Source organism: Vulpes vulpes, chromosome 1 (assembly GCF_048418805.1).
Source record: "Vulpes vulpes isolate BD-2025 chromosome 1, VulVul3, whole genome shotgun sequence".
Taxonomy (NCBI): domain Eukaryota; kingdom Metazoa; phylum Chordata; class Mammalia; order Carnivora; family Canidae; genus Vulpes; species Vulpes vulpes.
This window is the reverse complement of record NC_132780.1, coordinates 123,995,236-124,010,704: the sequence shown is the minus strand read 5'-3', so window position 1 is coordinate 124,010,704 and position 15,469 is coordinate 123,995,236. Positions and strand designations below refer to the sequence as shown.

General features: G+C 37.2%; 1 protein-coding gene across 1 annotated transcript in view; it reads left to right on the top strand.

The window, feature by feature from the left end:
- The window catches only part of HACD2 (3-hydroxyacyl-CoA dehydratase 2), a 112,910-nt gene that overhangs the window by 51,576 nt on the left and 45,865 nt on the right, over positions 1-15,469 (top strand). The gene's annotated exons all lie outside the window — the stretch shown is intronic.

Here is a 15,469-nt window from a genome sequence, read left to right as displayed (position 1 = left end):
TGGCAGCAGTATCCTTACAAAATGTATTTATTAAACAATAAGACTTGAAAATCAAAATTATTCCCTGATTCATGGGCAGAATGGATGTTTTGTTAGCAGCCATGAAACCATTAATCTTACACATCTCCTTCAGAGCTCTTGGATGACCAGGTACATTGTCATTGAGCAGTTACATTTTGAAAAGAATCTTTTTTCTGAGAAGTAGGTCTCAACGATGGGCTTGACATATTTAGTAAACCATGTTGTAAACAAATGTGCTGTCATCGAGGCTTTGTTATTTCATTTACAGAACACAGGCAGAACAGATTTAGCATGATTCCTAAGGGCCCTAGGATTTTCAGAATGGTAAGTGAGCCCTGGCTTCAACTTCAGGTCACCAGCTGCACTAGCCCCTAACAAGAGAAGCAGCCTGTCCTTTGAGACTTTAAAGCCAGCCATTAACTTCCCTTTAGCTATGAAGTCCTAGGTGCCATCTTCCAATAGAAGGCTGTGTTACCTACATTAAAAACCTGTCGTTTAGTGTAGCCACCTTCGTGGGTTATCTGAGCTAGGTCTTCTGGACAGCTTGCTGCAGCTTCCCCATTAGCACCTGCTGTTTCCCCTTGCAGTTTCATGTTATGGAGATGACTTCTTTCCTTAAACTTTATGAACCAACCTCTGCTAGCTTCCAGCTTTCCTTCTGCAGGTCCGTCACCTCTCTCAGCCTTCCTAGAATTAAAGAGAGCTAGGGCCTTGTTCCGGATTAGGCTTTGGCTTAAGGGAGTGTTATGTCTGGTTTGATCTTCTATCCAGACCACTCAGGCTTTCTTCTCATCAGCAAGAAGGCTGGTTTTGCTCTCTCATCATTCATATGTTCACTGGAATAGCATTTTGAATTTCCTTCAAGAATTTGTCCTTTGCATTGACCACTTGGCTAACTCTTTGGCACAAGAGGTCTAGCTTTTGGCCCATCTTAGCTTTTAACATGCTTTCCTCATGAAGCTTAATCATTTCTGGCTTTTGATTTAAAGTGAGAGCTGTGTATCTCTTCCTTTCTCTTGAACACTGAGAGGCCATTGTAGGGTTATTAATTGGCCTGATTTCAATACTGTTGTATCTCAGGGAATAGGGAGGCCCAAGGACAAGGAGAGAGAGAGGACAACAGCCCATCAGTGGAGCAGTTGGAACACATACAACATTTATCAATTAAATTTACCACGTTATATGAGCAACAGTTCATGTTGCCCCCAAACAATTACAGTGGTAACATCAAAGATGACTGATCGCAGATCAGCGTAACAGATACAAAATCATGAAAAAGTTTGGAATATTGCAAGAATTACCAGAATGTGACAGACATGCAAGATGATGAAATGCTATTGGAAAAATGGCACCAATAGCCTTGCTCAAAGTAGGGTTTGCCATAAGTCTTCAGTTTGTGGAAAAACATCCATGAGATGCAGTAAAGTGAAACACAGTAAAAGGAGGTATGTCTCTATGTTGGATCTTCTTTGCCTCTCTTCCAACCACTTTTTCTCTAATCCTTTTTACTTATTTATGTCATTTTTATTCTCTTGGTTGTTTTGCTGCTTTTCTTCAGTGTCCTTTATTAAAATTTTATTTGAATCTATTCTCCTTTGATCACCTTGAAATTAGTCTTCATTTTAGACATGATTTTGTCTTTTTCTTTCATTCTGTCCTGAGTCCATCAATTTTTGTTTAGCTTCTGCCTGCTTTTTGTCCATTTCTGTTCTCTTAGTTTCTGAACTTCTTGTTAAAAATATTTTTTTATATCCTGAAGTGCTTATTTAAGCATATTTAATTCAGTCTGGAGTGTTTAACTTTCCTTGTGATTGATTTTGTGGAGTGCATTTTCATTAGCTGAAATGTTTTGATCTTTTTGTTTGTTTATTTTCTTCTGATAATAGCTTTGCATCTTTTTAAATTGCTTTCATCTATTTGCTTTGTGGAAAGGGTTGGAAGTTTGAATTCGTTTTTAATATTCCTAGTTTGAGAAAACTTTTATCTGTAAATGTCGTGAAGTGTAGCCCCCTCAACTGAGCTCCTTTTATTTGAGGAGGTTACTAGGGGGAGAAATGGCATGCCCATGAATTATTTTAGCTCTATTTTGTGTTGTGGGAATCTAAATTTCCCCATCTCTTTTCTCCTTCACCATCTAGTCACTAGAAGGCACCTGTCCCTTCCCTTTTTACCCATTTCTACCCAAAAACAATGCTTTCTTGGGATTGCCACTCAAGTGCCAGGGACGTAAGCCCCTCCCCTGTAGCTGGTGCTCTCATTGACAAGGTGTTTTTTCAGTGTTTTTGTACTTAGGGTGAAATGGCTCTTTTGGTGGTGATTTTAGTTCAGATTTAGGTCCTCTGTTCTTTTCTTTTTTTTCCCATGTCTTTTGTCCAAACTGCTTACTTTCCACAAAGGTTCACAGCGGCACTTCAAAACATAGCTCTCCTGGAATTTGGTTTGTTTTTCTGCTTCCCAGTGATTCATGCCTGTGGTTGTCTATGTCTTTAGTTGTACTGAAGATGTATGTTTTGTATTGATTTGTTATTGTTGATCTGCATAGCTATTTGAAGGATGCATAGCATTATTATATAGTTGTCTTATGTTTTTTTTTAGTTTATGTCTGTTGAATATGTAGATAGTTTTAAAATAGCAAAATATAACTATACCTGTAGCTAAATCTTTACACATCTATGATTAGTTTCTATGGACAAATTCCTAGAAATAGGTTAAGAGTGATATCACATCTGAACACTTTGACTAATGCATACTTCCCAGTTGCCATTCAGAAAACCTCCAAAAATTTATTGAGTTTCTGCTGGGTGGCAGGCACTGCACTGACTAAACACGGAGAATACAAATACCCATCCTGCTCTTGAGCCAGGGTCACAGGCATGAAGCATAATGTGACCAAAGTTTTGCCCAAAGGGTGAAATCAAAGCAGTATGTGAGTACAGGAGAGGTAAGAGTACATCTTGGAACCCTTTTCTACTATAAACAAACTCACCTCTGTCTTCACAGAATTCTTCCTCAGCTTTCTTATCTTGATGGAACCCTGGCTCTCTCTGAGGACATGCTTCCCTGCTGCCCCTTGGGGTGGGGTGACTCACTCATCCATCCCAGCTCTTGCTGTGCCTTAGGCTATCTGCCCCTGTCCTTAGACTCTGACGTGGGCTCTTCTTTCCCCCTGTGTCCCTCAAGTGTCTGTATTCCCTCGGCTTTGGCCCTTAGCTTTGTTTTTCTTCCCTTATACAGGCTCTCTGTGTGACCTTATCATACCTTCCCTGTGGCTTCAGTGTGGCCCCCACATATTTAGTTCTGGGCCACATCTGTCCCCTGAGTTTCTGTCCCAGCTGTCTGTTTGGAATCTCCACTTGGTTACCCTGCAGAAACCTCAAACTCAATGTGTATAAAGCTGATTAGCCTCATTATAAAGCTTAGTATGCCAAGCCTGCTCTTTCTCCTATTCTCTGGACCTCTTTGTAGCATTACCAGTTTCTGCTAGTTTACCGAATCAGAAACCTGGAGGTAAGCCTTGACTTCTTGCCCCCACCCCTATCTCTCTTTCTCTCTTTTCCTTCAGGGGACATTGTTTCTCTGCCTATATTTATCCTCTCTCACATTGCTCTCATGTACTACCCTGAAACTCTATTTCCCCCTTCCTTTATTTCTCTTACCATTTCATTGTTGCCTATTTTCTCCATTTCTTTTTCCACTTCCTTCTCCTTTTGTTCTCTCCGAACTACCTATTCTCAGACTCTCATCACCCCTCACTGCCAAGTATGAATCTTAGTCATGCCTCTACTCTTCTTCCTTTAGAGAATTTGTATTTGATTGGAACTTGAGGCCAGAGTACCTTTTCTGAACCCTGAGGCAAAGGAGAATGGAGTAGGCAAAGTATCAAATACTCCTACACTAGAAGCCAACTTGCTGTTCTCTCCCTTCTCCTTCTACCCCAAGAGAGAGCCAAGATTTGTCTTCTGAACATGCATGGGTTCCCCAATCACAACTGTGGAGTGCCTTGAAAGCCACACAGTTGAAACCTGGGTGCAAGAAGCACCCCTGGAAAGCTTTCAGCCTGATAAAGGAGACCTGAACGCTCAAGAATGAGGGCTTTAAAGGAATATCAGTCAGTGAGCATCAACTAATCTTGGTGTGTTTAATGATGGCTCTTTTTCACATCCTTCTTGAGACTTTTTTCACCATTAGCTTTTTTCACAGTTGTAGCCTTGAGGAGCGTGACTAATAATTCCAGGAGGCAGTTGAGTTGAATAGAGTGTTTTGAACTTCTAAGTTGTTCTGTTAGTGACAGCTGCTCAGAAAGAAGTCAAGGGTCTATAAATAATGGCAGATTAGCACCTTGAATAGACTGGCAGGAATCAAATAGCTTGCTCTTATAGATAGATTTGTGGAGCTGGAATATTGTTTCTTTATTGGTTTATAAAAAAAATAGAAAAAGCAAAAGATATGTGACAATCTGAGGCAGGAGTAATCTTTCTACATGTATATGTGTTTAGCACATGTTGGTTAATTTTTAATAAAGTAAATTGAGTAGAATCTCAGAAAATAACTAGTTCAGTTCATTATGCTTTTGAGGGATATGTCGTGCCACCCTTCTGCAGCATTCAAAGTGGTTATTGCTTCCAAAGAGTGAACAGACTCTCAGTATCGTTAAGTAGAGGTGCCTGGCTGGCACAATTGGTAGAGCATGTAATTCTTGATTTCAGGGTTCTAAGTTCAAACCCCACATTGGGTATAGAGATTACTTAAAAATAAAATCTTTAAAAAGTAAACAAATGTATAAAAATAAATAAATGATTAAGTAACTATGCATTTATAGCTTACCTAACTACAGTTTATACTGAAAATATAATTCTGCTGAAATGTTCTCCATCTATTGATACATTAAAAATTACCCCAAAACTGAGTGGCTTAAAATCACAAACATTTCCTATCTCATAGTTTCTGTGGGTCTGGAATTCAGAAGCCACATAGGGAATGGTTCTAGCTCATTCCCTGTCATAGTTGCAGTCAGATGTCAGCCAGGACTGCGATCAGCTGAAGACTTGACTGGAACTGGGAGATCTGCTCATGAGATGACTCAGTTACATGGCTGTTGGCCAAAGGTCTTGGCCTATGTGGTCCTCTCGTAATATAGGGCTGCTGGAATGTCCCTCATAACATGACAGGTAGATTCCCCCAGAGTGGATGATCCTAGAGAGAGGGCCAGGAAGAAGCCACAGTGCCTTTTATGATCTAGTTCCTATTGTTAACCACCATTACTTCCATTTTTTCTATTTGTTTGAAGCCAGTCACTGAATCTAGCCCCACAATCAAGGGGAAGAGAATTAGGCCTACCTCTTGAAGGGAGGTATATCAAAGAATTTGTGGGCATATTTAAACATCATCACATCCTTTTTTGCCTGATTTTCATCTTCCTATGGGTAGAAGTACTATAGCTTAGTAGTTAAAAGCAGGGATTCTGTAGTGAGACTGACTAGGTCTGAATCTGGTTTTGCCACTTACCCATCATGTAATTTCACATGAGTTACTTTCTCTAGATCTCAGTTCCCTCTTTTATACAGTGAAGAAAATAATAGTCCCTACTTCATTAGAGTATGTGAGAAGTAAATTAGTTAATATAAATGAAGGATGTAGAACCATGACTGATGTGGAGAATACTCTCAATAAATAGATTACTGTATTGTTGCAGTTTGGGCAACAGTATAGCCTTATGGTGTTTCTCTCTTTATTTCCAAATAATATGAAGTAATACTTGGTCTAACACAGCACCTAATGCAGAGTTTCTGGACATCTTTATAAGTCCTTTAGAAATATGTGGGTACATTATAGGAGCAAAGGAAGTTGGTGACTCGGTGTAGACCTCACCTGTAGGAGAGTAGCCTGGAAGGGCCTTAGCTTCCTAATGATTTTCCATGAGAAAAGTGTATTCCTCTTCTCTCTGAAACTCTGACCTGAAAAGAACTTACTCCTAAACTATGCAGCAACCTGCTTTGGGATTCGGGTTCTGTGTTCCTTATTCTTAGGGTTCATTGACATATTCAGCCTATAAATATTTATTATATTTCTTTGGAATTCAAAGCAAGATAATTCTTCATAGTACATTATTTACTGTAAAAAATCAGTAAAATATCTATTTCCTAGCTCTCTAGAACCTAACTCTTTTCATATAACATTTCATCTTAGATCTGGGACTGATTTGTTTAGAAAGAGTACAGTGCTGATGTCAGAGTTTTTCCTTAAAATACTCTCTGTAGGGGGGATGGGGTAATTACAATTCCAACACTTATAAAGAAAAATGGCTTATTAAAGAACAACCAACTATATATGATAGTTAAATACTTCAGTAAATACTGTGTTTATATCTGTTAGATCTTGACCCGGCATTCAGTTGCCACATTCTTGGCTCCAGAAAGATGTTTTTAAAAGATGTTCATGAATACCACATGTCAAAATTGCAGAAGAAAGCAGGTTTATTTTGTTTTTGTTTTTGGACATGAAATACTAGTGATTTTTTTGAAAGATATGAACTCTGTTTTATAGATGATTTAGAAAACCATTAACCAGAAGGAGTTATTACAACAAATTTCCACCATTTTCTTTCTTAGTGATACCATTAGTCTTTGTGGATGGGAAGTATAATCGAAATAACTTCTTTTAAAAAATATCATCTAGTCCCACACTCTTACATAGTTTGATCTCTTAAGTTTACCCAAATTCCCTTCAGATTTGAGATTCATTTTTTCAACTCTGAAAGAAATTATATAGATAGGATTGCATGTAGCCAGAATTCTAACTACTGTGCTTTAACCAAATAAGGGTTTCTTTTTCCATGTAACCAGAAATATCTCCTAATGCTCTACCATCCCTAGTGTGTGACTTCTGTGATCCCATAGTTAGAAGACCACTATGGTGAGTTATGTGTTATCCTGTCATATTCCAGACAGAAAGTGCTGCATAGCAAGGCTCTTCAGAAACTCTCAGTCTTTCATTGGTCAGAACTGGGCTCCCTGGCTTCCTCCAGCTGTAGGGGATTCCAGGGAAGCTGGTGCTTAAGCAGGGTACACTCCTACCCCAGATAAGATCAGAGTTTTCTGTTAGTGAGGAAGAGAAAGAGAATGCACAGTGAATAAGCAACTATTGGTGGCTGCCACAAAGGGTTTGGATAGTTGCTGAAGTCTCAAGCTAGTGTAGCAATCTACCAGTCATTCCTTGGCAACAGAATATGGTGATATTATAGTACCTGATACAAATAATTAATCTGTTTTATATTTTTAAAGTTGGATTTGAGAAGCAAAAACATAGATTGGCTAACCCCTAGAGAATATGTATATATGGTTCTAAATCTCAGTACCCCTACCTAGTGTACATGGTCATAAACCTCAGTAATGACCTGTACATGATCTTCTCCTTCTGGCAAAGTCTTCGTTAGAATACTAGAATAGTAGTTACTTGAATAAACAAAATTTTGGAATAAAATTTTCCAAAAGCTCCTTGAATTTAGATTTTTTATTATATGTTATTTTTTGGCAAAATTGATTATAAATCAGTTGTGTGTGACAATGATTACACATTGTTTTGATTAAAATTGTACCCATTTTTATTTGTAACAATTTACAATGTGGTGGCTATTAAATCAAGTTTTTTTTTTAAATGGAAAGGTCTTATTAAATCAAGTAATTTTTTAAAAAATATTTCTAAAGTAATCTTATGAATTTATCTTTTATTTCTTACATTCTTTTTTTTTTTTTAAGATTTTATTTATTCATGAAAGATACAGAGAGAGAGGCAGAGACATAGGCAGAGGGAGAAGCAGGCTCCTCACAGGGAGACTGATGTGGGACTCCATCCCCAAACTGGGATCATGCCCTGAGTTAAAGGCAGACGCTCAACCACTAGCCACCCAGGCGTCCCATTTCTTACATTCTTTATATAAAAGTAACACATGCACATTGAAAAAAAAAAAAACCTGTCATGCTGAAAGGCAAAAAGAAGAAAATAGAAATAACTTACCCAGAAATAATTATCGTTACCTTTTTGGTATACATTCCTACACATATAAAGTATTTGCATTTTAGGTATTTCGGTAATATACTTTGGAATGATGTGTGAACATAGTTCAGCACGAATAAGTATATTAACTGAGAGATCTCTTGACACAAAAATTTGAGAAAAGTTTGGAAAAATAACTCCATTTCAACCTTAAAAAGGTAAATAGAAATTGCTATTTCATTTTCATTATTCATGGCTAAAAACTTTTAAACTAGTGTTAATGGAAAAGTTTGATATTAATAAATCCTTACTGACTTTGATTTATCTTGTAACAAAAAATAAAAGGTTTTGCTCTGAGCCTAGGATTTCCTTATTCCTCCCTGGGGCCATTTATTTATTTGTGGCGGGGGGCTCAGAATTGAAATATTATCAGAATAATAGCAGATGATTGATAGGAAAAGGGATTTTTGTTTGTTTGTTTAAACAGTGATCATTGGGCAGCCCTGGTGGCTCAGCGGTTTAGCGCCGCCTGCAGCCTAGGGCGTGATCTTGGAGACCCTGGATCGAGTCCCACGTTGGGCTCCCAGCATGGAGCCTGCTTCTCCCTCTGCCTATGTCTCTGCCTCTCTCTCTGTCTCTCTGTCTCTATGAATAAATAAATAAATAAATTTTAAAAAATAAAATAAACAGTGACCATTTAAAGATCTGTGTAGGTTGGGTCCTTTTGTACCTGCACATTCATTTGCCTATCGTTTTCAAGCTGCAGATATATTCCACCTCTCTAGTTAAATTTAGCTGAGGAATTGTTAGGTTCAGGTTATAATTGCTCCCTCTCTTCTCTTCACTTTCCCAGCCTCTGCAGTACTTTGACAAGCTTCACTCCTCCTGCAAGCAGTGTTTTCAGTGTGTGTCTTTTATGCACTGTCGACGGGCTCTTTCCATGTTCTGCTGGCCTCCTACTCAGTGAATAGCACCACCGCCCCCACCCCCACTTAGTGCAGGGATGGGCAAACAGAGCTGGGCAGAGTCATTGTACTTCTAACAGCTACTGTATGAACAGCCCTCAGTAGACCTTTTCTTTTATCCTCCTCAGATCTCTTGCCTATAAGGAGTTAAGTTACCCTCCAAATAGTGCTTAGTTGCCTTGATTATGGGCTCAGGGTTCAAATAGCTAGGCTTTCCTATAAGTGTGGGTAGCAGAGTGAGTGAAAATACTATGTTTCCATTTAAATGCCACTTTAACATTATTTATTGGACAAATAACATAATAGATATAACAATGAAATTCATTTTAATCAACGGGGAAAAAATGCCCCTAAATTCTGCAATTCTAGGCAACAATTTTATTTTTCTTTGCTTTTTTTCCAGGCCTGGTCTATATGCATATGCAGTTTTTACATTGTTTTAATTAAAGGGGCTATCTTATGATTTCTGAGGGTTTTTAAATTTAATCATTTTCCATTTTGTTGCATAATTTCAGTAGTGATACTTTAAAGAGTTTATTTTTCAAATAGTACAAAACTCACATTAATTCACATAGTACGAAATTTAAAAGATATAAAAAGGTATGCAGTGGATGGAAAGTAAGTCCCTATCGCACCTTGGTTCCTTGTTATCCAAGTTACAATCCCCTTTATCTAGAGGTAGAACTATTTCCCTGTTTTTTGGTAACAACAATGTATATATACTTCTTTTTCTTAGCTTCATTCTTTCTTTGTATATACCAGTTTTCAGACTAATGTACTGGCTACCCCAAATCCTCTAAAGCATACTACTTTCATTAGAAAGTTTGTGGGGTTTTCTTCCCATAGGAAGTATATTTTATTGTTCTTTAAAAAGGATCAGGGCTTGGTTTTAAATTAGATGGCAGCGTTTCTCATCAGTCTGACATCTCTCTCAGCATGTCATACTGGCTTCAGCTAGCAATACTTTATTAAATTGGAAAGAAAAGACCATTTCAATTTTGAGGAAAAAAATCCAGTTCTGAGAACAATTAACATTAGTCTATAATTTAAAACAAAATGAAGGCTAGTATTTCATGTTGTTTTATTCACCCTTCCTATACAGAACCAGAGATGTAATTTTCCTACCTCAGGCAGATACTAATATTGATAGGCACGCGTGCGCGCTCGCGCGCACACACACACACACACACACACACACACACCTCTTCTCCCAAACAACAAAAATCAGATATGTTCAAGAGATAGTAAAGGCTTTGCTTCTTTTTATCATCGTGAACTTGGATTTTTTTTTTAAGATTTTATTTATTCATGAGAGACACAGAGAGGCAGAGACATAGGAGGGAGAAGCAGGCTCCCTGCACGGAGCCCGATGCAGGACTTGATCCCAAGACCCCGGGATCACAACCTGAGCCAAAGGCAGACATTCAACCACTGAGCCACCCTGGCACCCTGAACTTGTGAATTTTAGCAGAACTGTTGTGATTCAGTCCATTGTAAGTTTTCTTTTAATACTGCTCAAATTCGCCATCTTTGGATGCATCTTTAGATTGTCTTCAAGTCTTTTTTGACAGGACTCCAGTCATCTTTGATAACTTCCTTGCTTTCTGGTATGAAAAGATGTTTCAGGGTCGTCATTCATTCACTGATATTTAAAATTTTTAAATTCACTACAAAATACTGTATTAGATGTATCATTATGCCTCCCCTATTGGAGAATGTTTAGGTTGTTCCAGTTTTTAAATATTGTTAATAATCTTACAGCCAATATCTCTGTCGATATGTAGACTTTTCAATCTTTGGTTTTTGTGCTTTGTGTACATTTTCAGGTGCAATTACTAATTCAAAGAGTATGAATGTCCTATAATTCTTAAAAATATTGCCAAATTGCTAAAGGATTATGCCTATTTGCAAAAAGCAAGTCTGGTGGTTTTAACACAATATCAACAGTTATGTATTATGATTATTTTTAACATTTACTAGGTTAATCATATAAACTCAAAGGTACTCTTGTTTACTGTATTTTTTGCTAATTATGAAATATAATTCTGTATTATTTTTTATGTTTATTTTTACGTGGATTATTTACTTATGCCCTTTGCTCATTTGTCTAATAGGATCTTGATTTTTCAAAAGACAAAAAAAAATGTCTGTTTTATATACTTTGAAGGTTAAGTTTTGTCATATAGGTTGCAAATATTTTTTTAAAGATTTATTTATTTATTTGAGAGAAGAGGTGAAGGGCAGAAGGAGAGGGAGAGAGAATCTCAAGCAGACTCCCCACTGAGTGCAGAGCCCATGTGGGGCTCGAATCCAGGATCCTGAGATCGTGACTTGAGTAGAAATCAAGGACGCTTAAACGACTGAGCCACCCAAGTACCCCTTGGTTGCAAATATTTTAATTCTATTCCAGTTATATATTGATCAATAAGTAAAGTTTGAGAACAACCACTAAATTTTGTACATATACATTAATTTATTGTATTCAAAACTATCTCTGTAAGCTTGGCAAGTCACTCTACCTCTCCAGAGCTCATTTTCCTCATCTATCAGATGTTGAGTTGAACTTGCTCTCATAGATCCTTTCCAGCTCTGACAGCCAAGAGTTTCTTAGCTATGGATCACCATATTGAATAACCCGTGTGGTTCCCTGCTCTTATAAATAGAGCATCTATCGTATGGGAGCCTTCTTTCACTTTCACCACCACCTGTGTGGTTAAATTTCATCTTCAGTCTTCCTTTGCTGCCCACATGGTTTGGTAGAATCTGAGAAAGAACATGGTTTGGCAGAAGTATATTTCCTGGTTTGCTTAAATGAAATCCTTTGACTATTGGTTTTTTCAAGTCATAAGGAAATGATTCTACTTTCTCAACCTTGTCATTAGATCTTGTGTTATTTCAAGTAAGTGACCATTGGATCATGTTCAGCCTTTTGAGAAAGCTTTACATAAAAAGAATTTTCAGAGTATACTGAGACAAAATTTAACAAAATTTTAAAATAGAGATGCAAATAAAATGTTTTCCTATCCCCAGTATTCAGGGTATTTATGGATTGTTAGCACAAGTTTAGCCAAAAGTGACTGTAAATCTAAGGGTTCAGCTATCAGTTTTATTTGGTCTTGACAGTTTTATTAAATCTTTTTTTTAAGAGAAGCTTACGATGTAATCTTGCTGTATAATATATATGAAATACGTATATGTGTATTTCAAGGCTGCAGTTAACAGTCTGGTCTAAAATACCTGGATGCTGTGGACAATAACAATAATTGGATGGCAATTTGCTGTTGAAATGCTAACTACAGGATGCCTGAGTGACTCATTGGTTGAGCGGCTGCCTTTGGCTCAGGGCATGATCCCAGACTCCCAGGATCCATCGAGTCCCACATCAGGCTCCCCGGAGGGAGCCTGCTTCTCCTCCCTCTGCCTGTGTCTCTGCCTCTCTCTGTGTGTCTCTCATGAATAAATAAAGTCTTTAAAAAAAGAGAGAGAGAGAAAGAAAGAAATGCTAACTACAATATAGAGGTTTGAGAGAGTTTCCATGACTTACAATTGACTCGTGTTCTCTTAGAAAACGGCTTCTAATGTTTTTATGTTTTCATGTTTTTTCAAAATGTGTTACTTTTCTGTTGTCCTCAGAAAGGTGGGAAATATGTCTCACTTTTTCATATCGTATTTTGCTCTCATTCAGAGATTAGAATTTCAGTAACCTCATTCTTAAAGAGTGGAGGCCCCAGAGGTAAACAAATGAAAAGCCTCTGGATATTTGATTAAGTCCTCAAGAAGCTCATTCCCTTCCAAGGTCTCTGGTTCTTCTCTTGGAGCTAATTTATTATTACTTTTTACATGTGAGAACCTCAATTAAGTAGAAGAGCAAGCTGCCAGTGGCAGACACTTTGACAGTTAGCCATCTGAAACAGTAAACTGTATAAAGGACACCTAATAAACTAGAAACTACTACTATAGTCAAAGCCATTTAAAATGTAGGGATATATCTCAAAAAAACCAAGCATCTGGTTCTTTTTCTTTTATGTGCACTGAATTATACAGCTGGATTGTTTGTTCTCCTTGTATTCACCACCATAAAGGAGCTCAGTGCCAAGTTTGTGGTCTGCCCCAAACGCAAGTACACAGGCCCTCTCTGCATCTACTTAGGTGTTAATTTCTCCCATTGTTTCAAGATATTTTTCTTAGCCTTATTTTCCCCAAGCCCAGCTTCCTGCCTTATATTTTTGTTATGTATCATTGTGTTTTTCCAGCTCTTCTCAAGTTTCCCTAATACCGGGGAGAGGGGTGGAGTATAGTTTTACCCCAGGGATTTGAGAGTAAAGACAAAATAGCCTGCCATAAATGTGAAAACTTTTGAAGTCTCCTTTTTTATGTTTTAATGTAAAAATGGATAGTCCCCAAAAAATTTTTCAGGGAAAATCTGTGAACCAGGATGATGTACTATGTATATATGCTGTGGCTTTTCTCCTAAAATAGAATTGCTTATATAGGGGTAAAATTCCAATGAAAAATTCTTTGAATTCTTCATGTAACACAGTGCTCTTAGTATTGACTCTACAGCATAGCCACTTGTTCCTCCAGTATTGAAATTGTTTAGTCTATCTTCATTTGAATGTTAGATAAAATAATTGGTTCGCATTTAGGATCTGTGTTGAATGACTCTTACACCGTTTTTGAACAGTAAAACCATAGTTACGGTGGTGAGTGACCAGGAGACCTAAGACCACCACTCACTCTGGTGCCCACATCACACTATGAAATACTGGGTGGAGTTGCCTACACTAGTTTTCTATCTTAGAAGCTCCTCGGTGTTTAAAGTTGGTCACATCAAAGGAAAAGATTTAATTTTAACTGCACATTTCTTTCCAGTGCTAGACATGCGACATCATTGTACTTGAGTTTCTTGTGTGTCTCCCTTTATCCATTTTAACTTGGTCAAAAATAAGCATGAATACGCTTGGTACTGCTGTCCTTTTAGAACAAAGGAGTATCATGCCCTCTTACAGTTTAGTACATCTTTTAGAAATGCTGACCTCCAATAAATCCAGAGCTTATCACATGGATATCATCACTTGGCTATTGATTACAGTGTAAGACACAAATTTCTTTTGTCAGGGCAATAAAGTAAGTGTGGTTAAGGAAAATATATTGAACATTGCTTTTGGGGAAGCAGGGTCAGGTGCTGCAACCCCAAGAGGCAAGGCCAGTTTTCTATGTTCTGGGAAAATAGAGAGGAGAATTGCCCTTCTGTCAGTCCTTCTTTTTAAAAATTAAGGAAAAAAAAATTTTTTTAAGCCAGTCATCTTCCTTGAGTCCCACACTCCCATCCTTTTCTTCATTTTGGCCAGAAATATTTTATTTCCCTGAGAAATAAGAGTATTTTCCAAGAGAAAATATTTAAGAAAATTCTTGTTTAAAATTGGAATTAGCTCAGTTTCAGAATTATCTTTTTGCTGGGGCCAAATTTGTAATTTCTCATTAAGAGTAATGATTTTATTATTTTTGAAATCGAATTCATCTGTTTTGTTAGGAGTTCAAACAATGTGGAAAAATACAAAGAGCTAAGTTTACAAATGACTCCAAATTCTACCATTTTAGAATTAATCTTCATTAATATTAGATGAATACCATTCTGGAGAGGGTTTCCTTCACATATATATTAAGAAAAAAGTAGATGAATGGAAGAATCAAGATAAGTTCATACAGTACATGCTATTTTACTTTAAAATCATTGAGTTTATAAAAAAAACATATAAAATTTTTCTACCGTGAGATATTTATTTAAAATACCTTAAAATTGAACAAAAAGTTACCAGAAATTTAGATTAGAATTATATTTGGCTATATTTTAGTTTTAGGCAGTATCCCTTAATTTTTCTTTTTAAAATTTTATTTACTTGACAGAGTACATGCGCACAAGTTGGGGGAAAGGGACAGAGGGAGGGGGAAAAGCAGGCTTTCCGCTGAGCAGGGAGCCCCATGTGGGGCTCTATCCCAAGACTCTAGGATCATGACCCGAGCTGAAGGCAGACAGACACTTAACCCATTGAGCCACCCAGGTGCCCCAGTATCTCTTAATTTTATTAGGAAATTAGTATTTTCACTTATTCCTTCCATCTCTTCTTCTTGGCTCCCATTTTAAAATTATATCATTTTAAAATTATATTACTAATATATTATTGTGGTTTATGAGCACTTATACTATGTACTCTGGCTATAATTACCATAATTGTTTAGTCTTTATATTTGAATGGATTCATTGCCTACCCTGGGCTCTCTGACCATAAACTTCTCCATTCCTGATTCTTTATTTTGATTCATCTCTTGTTTGGCCGAATTTTTTATAGCATTTGTTTCTTAAGGTTGGTTGCATAGGCATTATGTGGCAAGTTCTTTCATATTTAGTGATATTTACCTTTTGCCATCATGCTAGAGTAACATCTTGGCTGGGTATAATATTCCTGAACATACTTTCTTTCCCTCAGAAC